This window comes from Strix uralensis, chromosome 6, assembly GCF_047716275.1.
Source record: "Strix uralensis isolate ZFMK-TIS-50842 chromosome 6, bStrUra1, whole genome shotgun sequence".
Lineage (NCBI taxonomy): Eukaryota > Metazoa > Chordata > Aves > Strigiformes > Strigidae > Strix > Strix uralensis.
In genome coordinates, this window is record NC_133977.1 from 32,388,488 (window position 1) to 32,412,227 (window position 23,740).

Sequence of the window (23,740 nt, forward strand, 5' to 3'; positions counted from 1 at the left end):
AACTTCAAACCTTCGCAGCCCCTTGCTCCCTGGACATAGCTGCCCGCCCCCACAACCACACCAAGCAAAGAGCAAGCCCAGGATGTACCATGCTCGGGAAGGAGCAGACAGACATGCTGCAGCTCTCCTTCCCCACCACGATAAAGCAGAAGACCACAAGTCAAACCAGTTTTCTACTCCCATAATTGCAGTCCAGGAACTACTTCTGAGGCAGGCCTGAAAGCCATCACTCGCTCCTTTCAAGCTCCCACTGTATTTGGACTCTCCCAATATAGTAGCATGCTGCTGTTCAGCCACAGTGCACATGCAAGGTGTACTCCTCAGGCTGCAAAGCTAACCAGGAATACCAAAAAGGTAGCTCCACCAAGGAATGGATAGGAAAGACTATGACCACTGAACAGACACAGTCACAAACCAAAGCACTGTTAACACCACCAGTCACTTCTGCCAAATATCTCAGATGACTGTAAGACATTTTATAAGCAGAATGACCACCAAGTGAAACTACAGCCCAGCTCACCTGTCCAGGACACTTCTGCTGCAGTCAAGAGAACAAGCCTCCAAGACCATTTCTCTTCTCCACTGTTGCTTTCCAGGCTGTACATGCAAGAAGTTCAACCTGAGGAGACCGACTTGAGCCCTTGATCTCCAAGGGAAAAATTCTCTGTGCACATAGATCAATCCTACCATCTTCTACTGGTCTCCTCCCTAATTAAATGCCTTTAATTCATATCATCACATTCTTGATCACAGCAGAAGTTCCTATCCAGGGTGACAAATCAACATCGTGACCCACTTGTCTGCCACAGCATGAAAGCTTCACAACACTGCCTCCTTGCTATGGCTGTAGCTGCACTCACCCCATCCGCCAGCGTGCTCTTTTCCCTGCCACGTGCTGTTCCTTTCCAGGGATTACAAAAAGTATTTCTGCCCACAATGCCTTCGAAGCTTCATCCCACATCTCCCCTCACCTTCTCTTTGTTAATGACACTGCTACAGAACTGGAGCTGGAAACCAGAGCAGCTAGTGTAAAATGGCTAAAAGATTTCTTTAGATCTTCATTAAATAATGAAGATGTTACACCTCCAAGGGCACATGATCCCTCAGTCAAAGGGAGGCGTAAGCAAGGCCTCTGCATTTGAGCAGATCTATCTAAAGGCTAGTGATGTGGTTGTTCTCTACCCTTCAATTACTTATCACCTTTCTGGAATGAAGGGAGCAGTGTGCTCTTATCCCAGAGTCACACCAGATCTAGCAATTAGAGGATGCCTCAGCACAGACAAACCCCTGTCGATAGCTGCAGACCAAAGCACAAACTACTAGCCTCATTTGGCAGACAGGTACACAGTTGTGGTGGAAACAACACTGAAAAGATTTTGCTAGCATGGACTTGAACAAGGGTAGCGATCAACTTTTCCCATACCCTCCAGAAGGAGGATAAAGAGAAATCCTCTTGAGATTAGCCAGAAAGGAAATCAAGCATGAAGAGCGGAGGGGCACTGGAACAGACTAATTCAAGAGGCTGTAAAATCTTCAAAGGATGTATTTTAAGCATAGGTTGGATAAATGTCTGACAGAAGACATCTGGGTACATTTGGTTGTCTTCTGTGAACAAGAAACTGGATTTGACTATTTCCCAAAGTCCCTTTTATTACAATACCTACAAAGCCGCAAAATTTCCTCCCTTCCATTAGAAATACAACATCAGCAAAACAAGTTATGTTACTAGTTGGTAAACATCCTTTATGAACAATAGAAGGCAAAGTGACAATAGACTCCTATTAGGGATCCATTGAAGATATAAATTACGCTGGCAAATAGAAGTTACTCCCCAGGGTAAGGTTGGTTGACACCCTGGTTAACAAAACTTTCCAACACTGGCTTAACTCAAGATTAATGTACAACCACAAACCCTATAAAGGCTGAGGTGAACCTTAGACTCCCTCTCCCATGTCTGAAAACCAAATCATATTCATCCTTTCTTTCCCTGCAGGATCCTTAATTAACTCCACACCAGTGATGCTGACTTAAACACAAATAGGATTTTCTTCTTGACAAAACTTATTTTGGGCCCAGCTCTGAGAAGTATCAAGCATGGATGAACAAGGAGCTCCTGGACAAATTCAAAAACAAAAAAGGAAGCCTACAGAGGGTGGAAGCAAGGACAGGTAGCCTGGAAGGAATACAGAGAAACTATCCAAGCAGCTAGAGATCAGGTTAGGAAGGGCAAGGCCCTGATAGAATTAAATCTGGCCATGGACATCAAGGGCAACAAGAAAAGCTTCTACAGGTACACTGGTGATAAAAGGAGACTAGGGAAAATGTGGGCCTCTGGAAAGAAAAGGTGGACCCGAGATATGGAGAAGGCTGAGGTACTCAATGTCTTGTTTTTTCTCTGTCTTCACCGACAAGGGCTCCAGCCACACCACCCAAGACACAGAAGGCAAAGGCAGGGACTGGGAGAATGAAGAACCACTCATTGTAGGGCAAGATCAGGCTCAGGAGCATCTAAGGAACCTGAAGGTGCACAAGTTCATGGGACCTGATGAGATGCATCCATGGGTCCAGAGGCAACTGGCAGATGAAGGAGCTAAGCCACTATCCATCATATTTGAGAAGTCATGGCAGTCCAGTGAAATTCCCGTTGACTGGAAAAGGGGAAATATAACCCCCATTTTTAGAAAGAGAAAAAAGATGACCTGGAGAACTACAGGCCAGTCAGTCTCACCACTGCGTCCAGCAAGATCGTGGAGCAGATCTTCCTGGAAACTCCACTAGGGCACATGGAAAATATGGAGGTGACTGGTGACAGCCAACATGGCTTCACTAGGGGCAAGATTGTGTCCGACAAATTTGGTGGCCTTCTACAATGGGGTTACAGCACTGGTGGATAAGGGAAGAGCAACTGATGTCATCTACCTGGACTTGTGCAAAGCATTTGACACTGTCCCGCACGATATCCTTGTCTCTAAATTGGAGAGACATGGATTAGACGGATGGACCACTCGGTGGATAAGGAATTGGCTGGACGGTTGCACTCAAGGAGTTGTGGTCAACAGCTCGATGTCCAAGTGGAGACCAGTGACGAGTGGTGTTCCGCAGGGGCCAAGCAGTGGGACTGGCACAGTTTAACATCTTTGTTGTTGACATGGACAGTGGGATTGAGGGCACCCTCAGCAAGTTCACTGATACCACCAAGCTGTGTGGTGTGGTTGACACGCTGGAGGGAAGGGATGGCATCCAGAGGGACCTGGACAGGCTGGAGAGGTGGGACCATGCAATTCTCATCAAGTTCAACAAGGCCAAGTGCAAGGTCCTGCACATGGGTCGAGGCAATCCCAAGCACAAATACAGGCTGGGCAATGAGGGGATTGACAGCAGCCCTGCAGAGAAGGACTTGGGGGTGTTAGTGGATGGAAAACTGACTATGAGCCAGCAATGTGCACTCACTGCCCAGAAAGTGGACTGTGACCTGAGCTGCACCAAGAGAAGTGTGGCCAGCAGGTCGAGGGAGGGGATTCTCCCCCTCTACTCCCCTCTCGTGAGACCCCACCTGCAGTGCTGTGTCCAGCTCTGGGGGCACCAACATCAGAAGGACATGGACCTGCTCGACCAGGTCCAGAAGAGGCCACAAAGATGATCAGGGGGCTGGAGCAGCTCCCCTGTGAGGACAGGCTGAGAGAGTTGGGGTTGTTCAGCCTGGAGAAGAGAAGGCTCCGGGGAGACCTTATAGCGCCCTTCCAGTACTTCAAGGGGGCTACAGGAAAGATGGAGAGGGGACTCTTTATCAGGGAGTGTAATGATATGATGAAGGGTAGCAGTTTTAAACTGAAAGGGGGTAGATTTAGATTAGATACAAGGAAGAAGTTCTTCATGGTGAGGGTGGTGAGGCACTAGAAGAGGTTGAGCAGAGAAGCTGTCGCTGCCCCCTCCCTGGCAGTGTTCAAGTCCAGGTTGGACAGGGCTTTGAGCAACTTGGTCTAGTGGAAGGTGTCCCTGCCCATGGCAGGGGGGTTGGAACTAGAACATCTTTGAGGTCCCTTCCAACCCAAACCATTCTATCATTCTATGCACCTCACAGGATTTCTTGGAAGAACAAACTAGGGAAGCACTCACTTGCAGAGAACGTGAAAGAACTTCCTCCTTGCTGCAAGATGCAAGGAGGCGTTTGGATTCTATCACACTGAGCTGCTCCAAGACCCAATAAAACTCCTCATACTTGTGACATTCATTATTCAACAGAAAACAATAGGTCTTAATAAACTTTTGGCAATTCAGAACAGCTTTGTAATCACCCATACATCTAACTTCACAGACCACACATGCTGGACACCGCATGAAAGGGAATCAATACTAGCATATTCAGTGTGCTCGGTCCTGGTTTCCATCTCAGTGTGACTCAGTTATGCTGCTTTGTCACAGCAAGACCTGTTATTAAAACCAGAATAACACACATACCAGCTCTTTCCCAATTAAATTGAACTCATTTATACAACACTAAGTGAGCTAAACTTTGTATATTGATTTGAGTGGCCTGGGGATTTTTTACAATTCACTTAAGGCTTGTAGTGCTTTAGCTCATCAGGGGCAAGTTTAAACTAAATTGTATGAAAATGTGTCAGAAAAGGAATTTGCACTATTTCCCAAAGCTTATGATAAGGAAAGTGTCTGCCCTCTATGTAGTTAAGATTCACCATTGAACAAAACGCCAAGGTGAGGTCTATGGTAGGAAGAATTCACACATCATCCTTAACTGCCGGCTCTGGAGGGGGCAACAAACAAGCTGATCTTAAGGTAGACTTCCTCCCCCAACTACAGAGGTCTTGCCACCAGCTACCAGTTTCAAATCACTACAATGGGCTCACACCAGTATCCTCAATTTAATAAACACAGTATTTTCCAAAAAAAAAATCAGAGAAGCATCTCAGGAGGAAGGAAAGACGTTACACACTCGGACACTGTATCCCATCAGCCAGTGGCAGAGCTGCCAGCTGAACCTGAATCTATAACAGCTCAGTTCCTGCATGAAGCACGGGCCTTGTATCTCTGCTGACTCAAGCTGTGAGGTTCACAGCCTGTGCTCCCTGTGCTCCACAGCCTGGTAAACAGACTCACTGCTCCTCATACAAGCAAGGACATTAAACAGCCAAAGCTACCTGGAAAGAGAGACTTTAAAACCTTATCTCAGGAGATTTCTTTTCTTCTGTGGATAGCCTGAATATCATAAAGGCAGAGACCACCAAAACACATTAGTTACCACAGGCTACTCATACACATTAACATTAGTACTTATATCACATTAATGCAATGCCTATTCATCCTAAAACCACAGGGAAAAAAATACAATCTGGCTCATGGTTAAGGTTGCCTAAAAAGTCCTATGCAGTCTCTGAACGCTCCAACAGATTTTCTCCAGAGTTTTTCCCTGCACACAGATGAACAAAATGGGCAAGAAATTTCCAAGCAGGCCACTCTGCACTGCTGCTGGAACCATGTCTCCCCTCGATTCCTCTAATGGAGAGCAGTCACCTTCAAGCAAGGGCTGTGTCTCCTTTTTGCCTGCAAATACCGCAAGCAGGACAGAAATATCGAAAAAAAGACTGCTGGTGTCTGCAAGGTACCCAAAACTTCACCTCATGAGCCACTCTGCAAATACACTGGACTCCTATTCCGACTGCCTACACAGAAACACTCGTGGTGCAAACCTGTGGTTTGCAAAGCTGGATTTTGTCATTATCATCCCTGGTTTACAGCCTCAGCAACCAAAGGAGGAAGACGGATTCACTGCAAGATAAGACTCAACGGCAGGTTCTTCAGTATTAACCACTCTTCACTATCACTCTCCTCTTATACTAAATAGAATCCACATAGCTCCTTCATAGGTCAGACTGGGAGTGGTACTAGCTGGCTAACAGAGATCTGGAACAGACGTTTTCTTCTTTCAAACCCAGACTATGCAATATGTTCAGGGAGGAGAAATGGCAAGGCTCTGCCCTCTAGCCATTTCCCAAGAGCCCAAAATACTGGAGGCATAATTGCAATTAACTGCTGCTAAGGCCGCCAGCTCAGCAGCAACTGAGCCCTTCCCATGGCTCCTGAGTGAATTCACTGTAGTGGTTTCACGAATTGGGTGAACAGACCAGACCCAGCAACTGAATCCTGCCAATACATTTCACCCTTCTTTAAACATCCTCCTTGAGACCTGGGGGAACAAGGCATCATTAACCTGGAAGGAGAAGCGTCTGCATGTGGCATTAGCTAGAGCACCTGCATATGCAAGCAAGAGAGAAAACACCTTTTCCCCTGGAGCGAATCCCTGCAGAGGCACCTGCTTTCCCAACAAACCTTTACACCAGCAGAAACTCAGTTCCCACTCAGGTGCTCACAGTTCAACCACCCAGACAGATGGTCTCTGACTTGTAATCTTCAGACACACACAAAACCCACCTGCAGTAGTTTAATCATGTTCTTGTATCTAAAGAGGCAAGGCTAGCAAGCAACCCACCCAGCCTCTCTTCCACACAGCGAGGAATCCTTCTCCACAGGAATTTGTGGAGCAGCCTCCATCCTTTTGGGAGTGACTTACAGCTTCATAGAAACATAAGGCAGAAAGTGAAGAGTGTGAAAAATAACCAGGGATTTCCTCTCCACTACAGAGTCACCTTGTCTGCCAGCATACTTCAGTCACACAGACAGAGGAGGGCTCCCTCCCACCATGTCTGGTAGAAGCATTTGCCTAACACTGATTCTGTACCTCTCCCTCCAAACCAAGGTGACAATACCGCACACCAGGCCCCTGTGCTCAGTCACATCATAGCGGGCCAAGGAAGCTCCAAATCAGCCTGGTAAGCAAAAGTTTTGTGCTCCCAGAGCTGTGGTGGGCAGAGACTGCAGGCAGAGCAACAGCAACATGCCCCAGGAGCCAAGCTACTAATGCAACTGCTGGTGAAGCAAATGGGAGAAGAAAGAAGGAAGAGCTTCTCCACATGAAACAGAAGACAGTGAGAAAGAACTTCTCTACTACTGTTTCAGCAAATACTCTTATATCTTCAGGGCAGTTTCTTTTGCATTCAGAGGACAGAAGAGAGGCAGGGTATGCTGCAACTACCCTGCACCACTTTCTAACTCCCACAAGGTCCGAGTTCCACAACTCCAGAAATATCAAGTGGGAAAGAAAACTTAAAAGTCAAGTCAAAGGAAGCTGGAGAGAGGCAGTCTTACCTCTTGTCCAGAAAGGAGTTGGTTTGTTTTTGTTTTTTTTTAATTAAAAGATACCTTCTGCTAACACCGTTTGGAGAACATTGTATCTGAGAGCAAAGGACTGTTCCAGCTACCGGCAAGAATCAGAAAAAGCTCCTGCTTGTAGAGGGAGGAAGGACATCATGCAGGAACCTAGCTCCCAGGGACTTGTGTGGCACCTGCCTGCCACGGGGACACACCTGCCTGCCATCAGGACCAGTGTGACAGAAATAGGGACACGGCTCAGTAGGGCTCAGCAGGGTGTATAGCGCAGCAGGACCTACCCTCAGCATGGCCACGAGGCAAGAGCTGTCAGGGAGGAAAGCCATTCTCCCACTCCTCTCTTGAAAGCTCCATTCAATGTGCTGTGAGCTGAGCTTCCAGACCTGCTCCACACTTCACTGGCAGCCCAGTGACTAGTTCAGAGGCCAAAGAGTACTAAAATTCACTAGCCCCTTGCCAAGTTTTCCCGGTAGGATTGCCTTGCTACTTTATCTGTGAACTAGGAACTAAATACTACCTCTGCCTTAATGCCTGGTAACTAAAGAACATAGCATTAATATTTAAAGCAATCCAATTCCCTGGACAGAAAGCAACACATTTGTGCCAAGTTTATTGTTCAAGCAGGTAAAAGCAGCATGCTTCAGTGATGGGTTTAGCCATTTTGTTGGTCTGAAAAGTAATTTCATATCCTTTTGGATGAAAAGCACCACAGAACTTAAAAATTTATATTAATCTCATCCTTTCAAAATAATTTTATTTTCTTTTGATCTAGCATCAAAGACTTCCAGGACACGTATATCATTAACTATGCCAATCAGACCAGCAGTGAATTTCCAAACCAACTATTTACAGTACACATAGGGAAAAACATGCATTAAATATTTCTAAATCAGATCTTGCAAGATCAGGAGAGCAGCAAAGCGTTCCTCCTAACAAGCAGGACTTCCAGGAAGTTTTGTACTCAGATTAGTTCTAGCGAAGGCTTTAGACATCAGGCATCAAATAGCATTCTCTGCATTGAAGGAGTCCACTAAATGTTCTAACCCAAATATTCTAGACAAATACAGCCCCTACTGAAAGAAGACACTACACAAGGCATGGGCTACCACCCCAGTCCAAGACCCACCAGGCCTAGCAAACCACAAAAAGACTAACATGTGAGGTTCAACTGTCTGTAGTGCAGACAGACCACTTATTTCTCATTACTAACAAAAGAGCATTAAAAAAAAAAAAAGATCTACAGCTCCCCTGGAACAGAACATTTATCTCCCCGGACTATCCCCTTGCAGACTCCTGGTCCATGTCCACAAACGTGCTTTCAGCAGAAAGCTGGAGATCTCTGCAGTAAGGAGAAAATTACCTGTGCAAGTGAAATGAAGAGTGTATGCTTCTTTTCAAGTTTCCTTTTAATCTTTTGATGACAGATAAAAGGAAAAAGTAAGATCCATCTCACAGGTATGTAACTGTTCCCAAAACGAGCACTGAACAGCAAAGATTCGAAGCAGATATGCACAAAGATGAAAACAATATCCAATATGCAGCTTAAGTGTGTCATCCACAAACACCGAACCTGTCAGTGAGAGAGATGATCTTGGGGCAAAGGACCCCTCTCAGCCTTACCTGGGTTCAACCCCTACCTCCCTCCCTACCAAGTCTCAACCCTCAATTCAAAGGAACAGGATACACCTCAAGGGCTTACAAGAATTTGGACCCTAGTGCAGGTCCTGGGACAACCAAGTATCTGCTTATGGGCTCTTCCAAACACCCCATTCTGAGCGCTTCTTTTTGCTACAGAACAGTAACTCTGTCAAATACAACACCACAACCCCTGACTGATCACCCAGCATCAACCCAAGCAAATAATGATCTGCACAAGGACACCCCTTCATGACTGAAGCCTTAATTCCAAATCACAATCCAGCTTGTAATGTTGGTTAGTCAGCTGCTCTCCTCGGAGACATTTATACCTATAATGATTCTATTCAAGTCAAATGAGATTCTAAATTTCCTCTAAAATAACCAAGAGCAGAATATAGGATGTCAAAACACTCACTGTCTGGAAGCAGAGAACATCCTTCTCACACCACTGATCTGGGAAGGGCAAAAGAAACAGCAAGGACAATAGAAGAAAAAACTGATTGAAAACAGCATTATCTGTCTATCATCAAGCTACATTATTTTAAAGAACACAGCCAGCAAAGACCATGATCTCTTTACCCTACATTATTTGCACCAATAACAGATTTTTAGAGGCAGAAGGGGCTCATTAGATAGTTAATCTGATACCTCATGTAATACAGTTAATGAAATTCCAACTGGCTCCTCCTGCACTGAAACCAATTACTTTCTATAAATAAAGCATTTCTTCTGGAACAGCAATAGGGATTAATCTGATGTAAGATCCTCAAATCGAATAAAGGAAGATGATCAGAACTAAGATTTCTGACCAATGATTTATTTTTTGTTACAAATATAAACTTTGCATACACCACAGTAATATTCAGAAAGACATAACCATTTTTCTCATCTGCCAAAAAAGGACCCTCCCACCCCGAGATTCACATGCAATAGTTTTCAAGCTTCTGAAATGTACGGGGATCCACATACTTTCTAGTAAGGATGCAGACCTCTAGAGAGCAAACGTAAGCCCACAGGCAACAGCCTCACTTCAAGTTATCTTTTATAGCTCCCTGAACAATAACCCCAGTTCCACACGGCCCAAAGATCACAGGTTGGAAACTGGTGCAACCCACCAGAGAGGGCTTGGGTTGTTCTTGATCAATTCCTATGGCAGTACAAAAAACAGTAATAGCCCAAGATTTTTTTTTTTTTTTCCATCTTCTATTTTGTAAAAGCTTTATAAAAAACAGCATCTTTCAAGGATACCACACTCACACAATGCCACAGTAAGTGGCATGGAAGCCAAAATTTAATATAAATTCACATTTTATCAACTATAAAAGACTACCGATGTGTTTTTACTTTAAAACCACCAAAACTATCACAACAAAATATAGATTCACAAGTTTCAAATGGGGGGAGTGGGAAAATCATAAATTTCAATCAGGTACTCTGACTTCTGTAACAAAAGAGTAAACAAGGTTACCCCCTGATTACCTGTTATTAAAGGTCAGCCTCAAGGAATGTCTCCCAGTGAAAAATTTCCATAAGAAACAAAAAAGTCAAATGTAAATTAATCCTTATTAACATGTACACAAGTAACACAGGTATAGATGTTATTAAAGGCATTGCAAGAGTTAACACTAAAAAAGACAGATCTTTCCCACATCAGCTGTGGTGTTCATCCTATCTCCAGAGCCTGCACATGGGCATGCTTTAAACAGCACATTGCAGCAGGTGGGGTCAATTTGAGTTTGTCTGACCTAAATGTCAACAAATCTGGCTGTTAATAAAGTACCAGATTTCCCATTGTTCCAACGCTATCACACCTTTCCTGATTAAAAAAAGGCAGCTTTTAGAGCATTTTTGGTTTAGTTGCTGCTCAGCCAAGTTTGGCTGCAGAGCCATTTTCTGGCATACATTCACTTATCACAACTGCTGCTCTCACTTATCACAAGTGCCTTTCTGATCCACTGAAAGCAACCCCCAATAACACATTTTGTTTCCATCCTCCCAGCTTGAAGACGCCAGTGACCTACAACTGCTGATAGCCATGAACTAAACAGAAGGAAGATAAATGGTCTTAAGTCATCTCCTTGACCTCCCAGAAGTTTTTCCTGGCTCACCTCCCCCCCCGATGAACACCATCTCATCAAGCCCTGCCTTCAGCCTCTTCTTCTCTTTGCCTGTGCTTACCTCACCCCAACTCAAAAAGGCACACTAGAACCTGTCCTCCTGCTCAGTTCCTCTCAGATTGCTACATGACAGTGACCACCAGACATCTCCCCACAGGAAAAGTCTATCCCCCACCATCCTTCCCCGCAGCCCCATCCTTCCTCAGATCAGCAGCTCCCTTCTCCTCCAAGCTCCCGGCTCACGCACACCTGCTCAGACTCCCCAGGCAGCTTTATCCAGGCCTTCTGAACTGCCAGCATTACCCCGTCTGCACAACAACTAGTTCTTTGAGACAGGGCCACTTACACAGCTCCCCACGCTTTCCCAGTAAATGTCTCCTACATCCAAAGCACAGCCTTTGCTCAGCAGTGTCTGAGGGCTGCAGCTGCACCAAAGAAGCCCCTCTGCCTGGGAGCATGAAAACAGCAGGACCACCCCAGCCACCCCTCCATGACTAGTCCAACAGAATTATATTGATGTTGGACCAACAATCTTGCAATCATCATAAAACACACTCCTGCAAAACGACTGTGACAAATTTGGATTCTAGTTAAAAACAGAAAACACGTAACACATGGAAGTCTGGAGTACCCACACAGAGTATGTAATACATATTCCAGCAATTCATCCTGGCTCTCCTCTCTGAATCAACTTTCCCTTCATCTCATTTCCCTCCTTTATGTTACCTGAAAGGACTAGGGAACCCATGAGACCCACATGACCTAGATAACTTCACTACTACATCATGAGAAACCTGCTCTCCGCAGATGAAAAAGTCTGCAAGCCACCCTCACACCACCTTTCACATGACTTAGTTTTGTAAGAGGTACTACCTACAAAAGCAACCAACTCTTGCCCTTAAGTGTTTGTCCAGCTACAGCACCCTTCTGCTGCAATTCCCATGCACTACTTCATGCTGAAAATGGCCATCAGAAAACTCTTTGGGAAATGCTTGTAAGATAGCCATCAATTACCATCAACCCAGATACCTCAGCAGGAGCTCAGTGAAGGGTAAACAGCTGAGAAAATACCTTAGTTAGTACCTAACACTCAACTAAGACCTCTCCCTGACTAGAAACTTGAAGGATACTTTTCAAGTTTATTAAGTCTTTAACCTTGCAGTATTTCATACAGACCTAAAATCCAGCCTTTTTCATTTGTCCTTTAACAGCTAGAAGTTCTCACATGGTTCTGAGTAGCTCACCTTTCTGCTATTACATATTCTCTCCCTTCCAGCTTTCCCAAATATTCCAGCTCTGCCCCATTTATATCACTACTGCTGTAGAGTGAATTGTCTTATCCTGGTACCTTGGCTAGGATAACCTTTCTTTTCAGACCCCCAGCCCTCTTCAGCAGTTCTGCACAATGAAATTTTCACCTCTGCCTTCAAAGCACTGTCACTTGGCCCGAGATGTCAGCTCCTGCCTTCCCATTCATCTGTAGTGCCAGTTCCCATCATACCACCTCCAGGTGCAAGTTTTCAATCAAGAACCACTGCACTTTTCTCTGCACATGCTCTCCTGCTTGGGAAAAGCTCCTCATTAATTGTAAGCTAGCTTACTGCAACAGGAAATTCCAGAAGGAAATGGATGAAATCGCATGGAGAGAATGGGATCCAAACAACACAAAGAAAGAAGCAGAGCAAGAAAGCTCCGATCTTGCCTGGGACTGGACCTGGTGGAGTCTTTCACAAGCAGACTTACTCAGTCCAGCAACATGTAACAACTTTCCAAAGACCAACAGAAGGTAAAAGAGGCAGACAGCAGCCTACCAGGAAAGCCACCTATGCAGGCCTGGAAAAAAAGCTCTAGCCAGACAGAAGAAAAACAAATATTCCAATCTGTAAGAGCAGGTACTTCCTAAAACCTGAGTGCAGTTTCAGCTTTCCATACAACATCCAGTCATTGCAAGAGAAATTCTTTTTGGAGGTCAAGCAGTTCAGCCATGCACACAGCAGCGCATCAATGACCCTTCATTTCCTCAGGATACAACACTGCAGTGCTCCTCTGAACGTTTCAGCAGTAAGCAAGATACACAGCTATCTTCTCTGGGGTCTTAATTAAAAAAGCTAGGAGTGTACCCCAGCATCTGCCTAAGGATCATTCTGTCCACAGCACTCTAATTAAATAGAAAAGAACATGCACAGATAAACCAATACTCCTCAATAGTCAGTATAAGTATGTTGGTGCAACAGGACCAACTCCATCAGCTATGAGCAAGCAGGATTACCTCCAAAACTCTGGTACACTTTTTTATTCCAATGTGAAAGCTAGAGTTGTCTATTTATAAAGCTATTACATAAACTGGGTTCTTAACAAGTCTGGCTCCATCAGACAACTTTGGTGATGGGCGTACATCAGTAAAAGCCTGTGACATTCAACTTTAAGCAGCACTAAACAAGTGGCATCCCTTTATTTAAGCTCCCAATAGTGAGACATGGAGTCCTCCTAAACTGTTAAAAGCAGACATTTGTTCCACGTCACTGCATAAGCAGTGATGCCTCCATTTGCGGTATGATTTCCAATTAGACCCAACATGACTACGTCACTTGATATTAGTCAAATGGAGAGTCATGACAATACAAGGCAAAAATGCTGTCTTTTAATGGAATATAGTTCTAACACACACAAAGAACTAAGACAATTAGCAGAAAGAGCTGATTTTAACAAAGAATTCAGAGCAAATGCAGATATTACTCAAACTGTCATTTCAAAATACACTGAGTAGAAGCAACTTTAGGTTTTCCATTTGCTATTATCAGGTTCTCAACCACCGCTAACTGGCATGAACACGCCCACCCTGGCAAGGTGGCAACGCCACAGTTACCCTCACAATGCTTCCACGTCCCAAAAGAGATCCTGCCAGCCTTCACACTTGTGTGCACGTCCTGCCGCTCCGAGCAGAGCCAGCCACAAGAACGGTATGGCAGGATGGGGCTCTGCTACCTAGTTTTTCATTATTTCCACAAACTTCTCTCCAGAACACTACTTTTGGAGATGAAAAAGCATTACTAAGCTGAAAAATTACTTTCTCACACTTAATGCAGGGCCCAATCCTACACATTCTTTCCTCTGGCTGAACTCCCAGCCACACTATAAAAAAATTAGCTTGCTTTCCATGCTCTGATAACTGGGACTCTTTGCTCTGATACTTGAATACTCAAATGTTGCTTTGTTTTAGAGCTTGATATCTGGCACAAAAGCAATACCAAATGAGGAACATAGCAGGTTTTGTCTAGTTAAAAAAAGAGATCTGATCTAGGAAGAAAGTAATGAACAATTTGTGGGAGGTAGCGTTTACTTGGAGAAAATCAGAGACTACATGGCTCCACTGTGTTCCACACCTTCCCTCCTGCATTTAATGATATGGCCACAGAGCAGAAAACACATGGGAATCAAATACATGAGGTGGCTTTACACAAACTCACACATAGCACAGTCCAGCCATCAGAAACCTGGAGCTCTGAGTCAAGCAGCAGGACAAATCCAACTGTGCTGAGCCTCAACTACACTGTCACTGGTACCTTCGGTGGCTCATCTGAGAGTCAGCTCGCCCATCTATAAGACAAATCCGAACAGCTACAGTGTCATCACTGCCATCCCCAAAGCATTTATATGGGAGTTGATTCACACAGGCACTTCTGACACTGGGACACTTTGCACTTATGTGCTAATAACTTTTGTTAGAAAACAAATAAGAAACAAGTTTTAAGGCACTGACTGTAAACAGTGATAGGGTGGATGGAACTAGATGAGCCCAGGGGCCCTTGCAACTTAAATTACTCTGTGATTCTATGAGCTGATCCTACTACCATATAGGACATCTTACCTTTCAGTCTCAAAATGCAACCGCTGCAAAAGGAGGGCTGCCAGAGCAAGAATCACATAGCTCAAACAAAAAGTATCCCTCCACCAGACTGCCTAGTCTAGTGTGCTGGCTCTCCAAAAACTAACATAGGTGCCCTTAATGTTAAGAACACAGTGGAAGGTTAAAATTTTTTCTAAAAATGTATTTTCATTACTATATATCAGGTATGTTTCAGTCTTATTTTTAAGGAAATTAAATTGTTCGTCTATCATTCATATATTCTTCCCTCTACCCTTAAATTCAGAATTTTTTAACCAATTTTAGAAACTTCAACCTAACATGGTAGAGAAAACGGAGATCCAAAAGATATTACGCTCCTACAAATATAGTAAGCAAGCAAAAGAGGTTCCATTAAAAGACAGGCTTCAGTATGAGGAAAACCACAACATTAGACACCAGCAAATCTACATAGAAAAAGCCAAAGGAAATGAGGCTTCCTAAAACTTCCCTGCTTACAAAATGACTTAATTAAAAACTAGACAAAGTCAGAGGCAACTAGACCTCACTGGAGTGGGATTGTCAGTAGGTGATTTTTCATGCTGAAGTTCAAAGGGTGAGACAAGAACAGCTTTCAAGATGACTTCAAGGAATATCCCACAAAGACGACATAGAAGAGTGTGCATACTTTTAGCTAAGAAGCTAACAGGCTGGTGTTGGTGGGGAGACCCTAGGGGCTGATGTCTATTTCTTTCAGCATCAAGAGGACAAGAGAACTCCACTGAGCCATTTAGAAAATAGCAAAAAATCAAGATACCTGTAAACCCACCACTGCAACTAACCTCCAGTTCAGGCAATGATCCTCAGTCAGGAGTCACTATCAGGGAAAATGGGGATTCTCCCCTGTTCACCCTGCTACCTACTAAACACGAGGGGAGCTGGATCACACATGCATATGAGCAACTGCTGATTCTAATTCACAGAATCATCTAGGTTGGAAAAGACCTTGAAGATCATCCAGTCCAACCATTAACCTAACATTGAGGTAAATTCAGAGGTAACAGGGATGTGATCCTCGGGCAGAGCATGAACAGTCCCTGTAAGTCACACTGGGATTTCTGAAGAGCAAAACCCATACACTTTTTAAGATATCTGTGTTTATTCAAAGCGTTAGAGCAGTTTCAGGCACAGCATCATACCTGTTCTACCATACAAAGGCCTGAAATGAACTTTAACTACCACTGTGCATAATTCTGTTATTCTATATTGCATATAACTATTCAAAATCATCACAAGATCTGTCCTAAAACCAAATAGATGTCTTGCCCTTATCTATTCCTTTCCAAGAGTTTTCCAGTGTTCTTGCTGCAGGCAACTTTCATCTCACATCCAGCCTAAATTTACTCACAGCCAGTTTATACCCGTTTGTTCTTGTGCTAACCTTGCCCTTTAGATCTAATAGTTCATTCCCCTCCCTGATGTTCACCCCTCCGATGTATTTATAGACAGCAGTTGTATTCCCTCTCAGGCTTCATACTGTAAACTAGACAAGCCAAACTTCTAGCCTCCTCTGGTTAGGCAGGCTCTCCAATCCCCTAAACACCACACTAGCCCTTCCCTGCACCTGTTCCAGCTTGAATTCCTTCCTTGCAGAAGGGCAACTAGAACCGTACAACACATGCCACAGAATGGCCCAACGCGGACCTGTACAATAGCATTAGTACACCCTTATCCCCACAGAAATAAATCCCCAATAATCTGTCTTTTCCACGGATGCATCAGCTGTGACCCTCAGCCTGCAGTCAAGTAATACACCCAAGGTTTCCCAAGAGCTAGCAAACTGTGTTAGACCTCTGAATAAACCCTAGTGACAAGCACCGAAGTGCTGCAACTGAAACACTACACCACCGTTAAAGGAATAGCTTTATCCTCTCAATTTAGTAACCACAATGGTTCAGTCTGTTGTGTGTTGACCAGACTCTCAATCCAGATGAGAGCCTGTTTGGCCTTGCTAGTGCCGAGGTGGCCACGCTAACAAGACCCCAAGAGAGAAAACAGCTGTTAAAAAAAAAAAAGCCATAAACACCACTCTTGCCCCAATCATGTCTCATCACTAAAATCCTATGAGGATGGAATAAAAATTTGGTCAGAAAATGAAATCAGGGGCTCAAATCTCTACAAGCCAGAATGATATGCAAGTGAGACATTTACTTCATATCCCATTTTTCTACTCATGTCTCAGCATCCACTACCAGCCACCAAGAGATAGGACACCAAGTTAGACAGACCTTGAGTGTGCCACTATGGAAACAAACTTCTGTCCTATTTATTTCAACATTGGGTCTCTACTCTTCACATTCCCTTGGGATCCTGTAGTTCTCACTATTTACAGTTCATTTTGTAATAGAATCATAGAATGGTTTGGGTTGGAAGGGACCCTAAAGATCATCTAGTTCCAATCCCCCTACCATGGGCAGGGACACCTTCCACTAAACCAGGTTGCTCAAAGCCCCGTCCAACCTGGACTTGAACACTGCCAGGGAGGGGGCAGCCACAGCTTCTCTGCTCAACCTCTTCTAGTGCCTCACCACCCTCACCATGAAGAACTACTTCCTTGTATCTAATCCAAATCTACCCCCTTTCAGTTTAAAACTGCTACCCTTCGTCATATCATTACACTCCCTGATAAAGAGTCCTTCCCCATCTTTCCTGTAGCCCCCTTGAAGTACTGGAAGGGCGCTATAAGGTCTCCCCGGAGCCTTCTCTTCTCCAGGCTGAACATCCCCAACTCACTCAGCCTGTCCTCACAGGGGAGCTGCTCCAGCCCCCTGATCATCTTTGTGGCCTCTTCTGGACCTGGTCGAGCAGGTCCATGTCCTTCTGATGTTGGTGCCCCCAGAGCTGGACACAGCACTGCAGGTGGGGTCTCACGAGAGGGGAGTAGAGGGGGAGAATCCCCTCCCTCGACCTGCTGGCCACACTTCTCTTGGTGCAGCCCAAGTCACGGTCCACTTTCTGGGCAGTGAGTGCACATTGCTGGCTCATAGTCAGTTTTCCATCCACTAATACCCCCAAGTCCTTCTCTGCAGGGCTGCTGTCAATCCCCTCATTGCCCAGCCTGTATTTGTGCTTGGGATTGCCTCGACCCATGTGCAGGACCTTGCACTTGGCCTTGTTGAACTTGATGAGAATTGCATGGTCCCACCTCTCCAGCCTGTCCAGGTCCCTCTGGATGCCATCCCTTCCCTCCAGCGTGTCAACCACACCACACAGCTTGGTGGTGTCAGTGAACTTGCTGAGGGTGCCCTCAATCCCACTGTCCATGTCAACAACAAAGATGTTAAACTGTGCCAGTCCCACTGCTTGGCCCCTGCGGAACACCACTCGTCACTGGTCTCCACTTGGACATCAAGCTGTTGACCACAACTCCTTGAGTGCAACCGTCCAGCCAATTCCTTATCCACCGAGTGGTCCATCCGTCTAATCCACGTTTCTCCAATTTAGAAACAAGGATGTCATTCAGGACAGTGTCAAATGCTTTGCACAAGTCCAGGTAGATGACATCAGTTGCTCTTCCCTTATCCACCAGTTCTGCAACCCCATTGTAGAAGGCCACCAAATTTGTCGGACACAATCTTGCCCCTAGTGAAGCCATGTTGGCTGTCACCAGTCACCTCCATATTTTCCATGTGCCCTAGTGGAGTTTCCAGGAGGATCTGCTCCACGATCTTGCTGGACGGAGGTGAGACTGAGTGGCACCCAGTTTACCTTGGTAAACAACTGAAAAATACTGTTGTCTGGTACACTCAGGATCACAAACTTTTTGTTTGCTTTATGCAACCAGCAGCACATCCACATTGTTTATAAAACAACCAGAAAATTGATTTCCACTACAGTTCTTTCCACCCCATCCGGAAAAGGACAACCCTTCCTGCTATAACCAGTCATTATTACCTTTTAAGTGTTAAGAAAAAGTCACAGGAAAACTCTAAATCCTGACTTGCTACAGCAGTTATTTTTTTTTCCTGTCCTGAATACAAAGCACTGAAGCTAGTATTAAATTTCATCTAGTCCAGCTGCTACAAATCTCCTATTCCGCACTGCACCCTCTATGGCACTCCCCGTACTGCTGATACCAAATAGGTAAGAGCAGCACCATAATCTGATCAAATTACCACACAGAGCATTAAGTGTTGGAAAGGCAGGCCTGGCTACTAGAGCCAGAGAAAAAACCACTGATCAGCTGGACTGGGAATTAACATCAATGCCTACAGGAAACTGGATATCCTGGAGCCAAAACTCTGCTCTTTCGTAAATTTAAGGCAGGAAAACCCACCTATTAAGAGCATGCGCCACCACAGAAGCCTGAAAATCAACAACTGGGCATACTCTGCAAATGTAGTTCAAGCCCAATGAGTCCTTAGCCCTTCCTGAGATAACTCTTCTCATGAAAAGAGTCACCAGAAGCAGTTTTTGCCAAGACACCTTTTGCAATATGGCATATGCAAGGAATAGGCTCTACTCACAAGTCCAAATCTCAAGATCACTCTTCCTCCATAGTCCATTTCTCGTATCTTTTGGGCATCAAAACTAATTTAATTCCTTTTTATTAGCAATTACAGCTTCATGGTAAAGGGGTCTTCAGGGATGAAACTGTTAAATGAATGTATATATTACTGATCCTCATGTACCCCCAGCATCCCAAAACTCACCAGCTAACGGCAGCTGCTTGGAAACCCTTTACAAGTCTCTTTTTTCTTCCCCAGATGGTGAAGTCTTTTTTCCCCTGTGCACTAAATACTCACAAAACACACTTACCAAATTATCATATCAACCCATAACCATGCATAATAATTATTTCTTAAATCGGAATTTCTTCCACCGAATTTCAACCAAAATAAACACGGTATAGAGAACAAATGTAAGCTTATAGTGAACAACCATTCATCAGCTTAAGTAACTCTAATGGATGCCACTTCAAACTAAGCCTGCACCATCTGTTCTACCCCTCAATTAGCAAAGCCAAAAAAAATTATTCAATACACAGTTTAAGAAAGCCAGCTAATTTATGTATGTAAGTTTTATTTCTCTTCAGCTCAGCGAAGCATGCTCTTGTAATGCTTGATATTCAGAAACAGATCAGAATGGAAGGCTGCTTTCCCTAACACTGAGTTTTGTCAGGGGAAATAAAATTTCCCTGCAATATTTCACTATATAAAAAAATTTCTCTGTAACATCTCACCACACATTTTATTTTAAAGAGTGTGATGTCTGTAAGTAACAAAATGAAGTAGGAGCTAAACAAATAAAATCTGAAGTCCTGCATACATGAACACAAACAAAGCTCAGGACACGGCCGTGCACAGCCCTCACCCTGACAGACTGGGCCTACCAGCACAGCCTGCGCAAGTAGAAGTGTCCTCAGCCCCTGCAGTCTGTTAACTATGTCAGTTCCGAACTCCCCTTTCGTAGGCTCCTGTGAGCTGCTGGGCAGATTCTCACTCAGATCAAGCTGCACTGGAGAAAGGGATCATATCCCATGCAAGGGTGAGATACTCTCCTTGGCAAGCATAGTCTGTGCAGTGAGAGTAGTGCAGCACCAAACTATCACTACTGGCCAAAGTGCAGAAAAAAAACCAAGAAGTTTCATTCAGTTCCATACTGCAAACCCCCACCCAGATTCACTTCAAACTGGCCTCTCCTACCACTCTGCAGTATGAGACAACTTTGAGTAGAACCTCTCTTCAATTTGATGGACCCTGACTGGCTTGAATGCTGTCACCACCAGATCTCTAAACCAAGTTCACTCTTGGGTGTTGCTAGTCAAAAACAAACCAGTGTAAACCTCAACACCAACTGTACAGGCCACACATCACAGGGAAGGGAAAGTTGCAAGAGACCTCATCCCCATTGTTAGATGGGGGCAACAGTACAATACTCACCTGTTGTGGAGAAGCTGGCAGTGACCTTGTCTTGCATAACACCCTCAGTTTACCTCTAGGAACATTAGGCTAGTAGAAAACTACTTTAAGATCCTGGACATATTCCTTTACGCTACACCTCAAGATGAAACATCAATGGCACATCGTAGTTTGAGTACTGAGAAATGCACATCAGCCATAGATGAGTCAGGAGATCCTGCATACCTAACAGCAGCATTACTAAATACCACCACAAACAGCTCAAAGTGAGATTGTTCGCCAAGGAATTACTGATGATTTTAGCTCTCTCCCCTTGCTGTAGGATTGTGAAGCCGAGAGGTCATGCTGAAGCCCCTCACACTGCTGCCTTCTTTTGCTTCACATCTCAAGACAGACAGCTCAGTGCAAGCCTTAGTTCAGGGATTCAAAGCTCTGCAAAATAACTTGGTTTTGCTTAGCCGGGGAAGAAACGGAATCAAACAGAACTACCATTCTGAAACAGCACAGACCAAGAAAACGAAGCACATGAAGAAACAGAACAGAGGCAGGATTCCTCTTTGGTCTGCAGCATCCTACAATACCTTCCTCAGCCCAACCTCACTAGTTTACCCCACAGCTCCTAGTGCCCATGCAAACATGGACTGTCTGCTCTAAGTAACTGAGCTCCACAGAAGAGTAAGAGCTCTCAAAGAACATTCATCTTCTCAGTCCACACTGTTCTTCTGTCTTCCACCAACCTGTAAGTACTGCTGAGAAAACGCAGGCCAGACAATGCCTGTTGGGTGCAGTTCAAGAGCACTCCTGTCAAGCATAGGTACGCAAATGGCCTTACACTGGAGCTCAGTGCCTTGCTTCATATAACAACCCTCATGTTTCCTTGACTGGAAAAGCACCCTGAACTATCTAAGTGCCTTCTGCACCTAAGGCAACTGCCTCTTACAAAGCAAGGATCAGTGACCAGGTCATAAGGCCATTTGTTAGAAGAGTTTCAGAGTGCTGAGTGCTATCAGAAGTGTGTTAGGTCTCACTGTTTCACACATGATGCTTTTACAGACTTGGACAGCACCAAGGAAAGAGAAGTATCCCTTCCCCCTCCATCACTGCTTTTTTGCTGCATGACTTGAAAGAGAAGATTGCACTGTCTCCAGTCCCATTGTTGAGGTCAAGGACTTCACAAAATAGTTTCAGGTTAAAATAGAAACAATGTACAGAAAAACACCAAAGTCTAAAAATGTCAATGTTGGTCATGACTTATATAGCTCAGACTTGTATGCCAATGAGGGAGAAATCTTGAGCACTCCCCATAAAGGCATAGTAATTTCATCATCAGTTGAGGCTCCTTTTAATCCAAACTGAACTGAATTGCCTCAGAGATGGCACTTTTCATTGGTTCACTGATGTTTCCTCAGTGATAACATATAAGCACAAGTGCTTAGTTAGCAGAGTCCTAGACAGGTAGGAGCCATAAATCAACTGGATGCTCTCCCAAGATAATGGGTCTGTTATCCAAACCCAGTCTAATTCTGAGAGCATGTTCTTTATCACTGAAGTGTTAGGAAATTTCAGATCATGAAGATGATCTCAATCTTTGTTTTAAGCTGATACTTTTTCAAATTAAGGGAGTGAGGTCAGCAGAGAAACAGACTGCGAATATAATGACTTTTTCAACCGTGACCAAACAACTGCAGTTTAGCTCTCCAGATGGCTCTTCTGGGGCAGTGATGCTTGGCCTTTCGCTCTCAAGGTTGTTACACTAATCCATGAACTGGATCAGATGACACCAGCTATCCTGTTCTCCCTCACACCACAGAGCTGAGCTTCGACCCCCCCATCCCACAAGCAGTCAAGAAAAAAAAGCAACAATAACACAGATGCAGGCACTAAAACAAAAGGAAGAGATTGGCATATGATGATGCACTAACCCCTGGCTGGATACTGAAGCAGACCTCGGTATATTGCTAACCTCCAGTCAGCTTGCCCCACTCAAAGGTTTCACATCCTCTATTGTACTCATTCACCAAGAAAACACCCTCCAGACATCTAAGACATGTCTCTGTTATGCTTACTAGAACTTATTGAACACAGCAAATGCTATCTATAGAACACGAACATTAATGAACAGCCAGCTCAGCAGCATGAGTTCTGGAACAGAGTCACTGCAGAACAGAAGCACCACCAGTTTGTTACTGGAGAACAAATATCACAGTGAACATTGTAAGTGTGTAGGTCAACAGACAAAAGACTGGGAAGAGGGGGTGGAAGGAGCAAGAGAACAAGTTATCCTAAAAGAAATTCTGCAAATTAAGTGTGATGCTGGAATTGCAAAGTACTGCATAGCTCTGTGATCCATCACTTTGTAAAATCCATGCAAACAGCACATTTTGTAGCAATTTCACATTAACTGTGCTTGGGTTACCTTTCCACTGAGAATCATGGAAGTCTGTAGGAGAAAGCCAGTTAGCAAGAAAAGGGGAATAAGAACATGCAATGCTCTCAGAAAATTATATGCATACCGCTTGTTCATCACAGCAAACTAAGATTTTTTCATGTGCTCCAACAGAATGGATCCTCTATTGAAACTGTATTGGCTTTGGTGGTTTGTTCGTTGGTTTTTTGGGTTTTTTGGGGGGTTTTTTTGGGTTTTTTTGTTTTTGTTTTTTTTTTATTCCTACCTGCCAAACAGCTTCTACAACAGCTGCTTGTTGACAAAAATGAAGAGAAAAACATGCAGCTGTGCAGAACACACTGACCAATATACTGCAATCTCACAACTGCCTCTCAGTCAAAATTTCTGTTAAAAATAGTATAAACTAATCAGTGTATGTTGAGCTCCAAAGCACTAGCAACCTATATGGCTAGTTTCTCCTCCACTTCTACAGGAAAGAACTCCAGTACAACTCTCAATTATCTTCAGGCTCAGCTCTGTAGGAACTTTAACTTCTCAGATTTTTCTGGACTTATCAGAAAGGAACAAAGTC

General features: G+C 44.3%; 1 protein-coding gene across 1 annotated transcript in view; it reads right to left on the reverse strand.

The window, feature by feature from the left end:
* Window positions 1-23,740, reverse strand: part of CLASP1 (cytoplasmic linker associated protein 1) — a 189,121-nt gene that overhangs the window by 150,914 nt on the left and 14,467 nt on the right. The gene's annotated exons all lie outside the window — the stretch shown is intronic.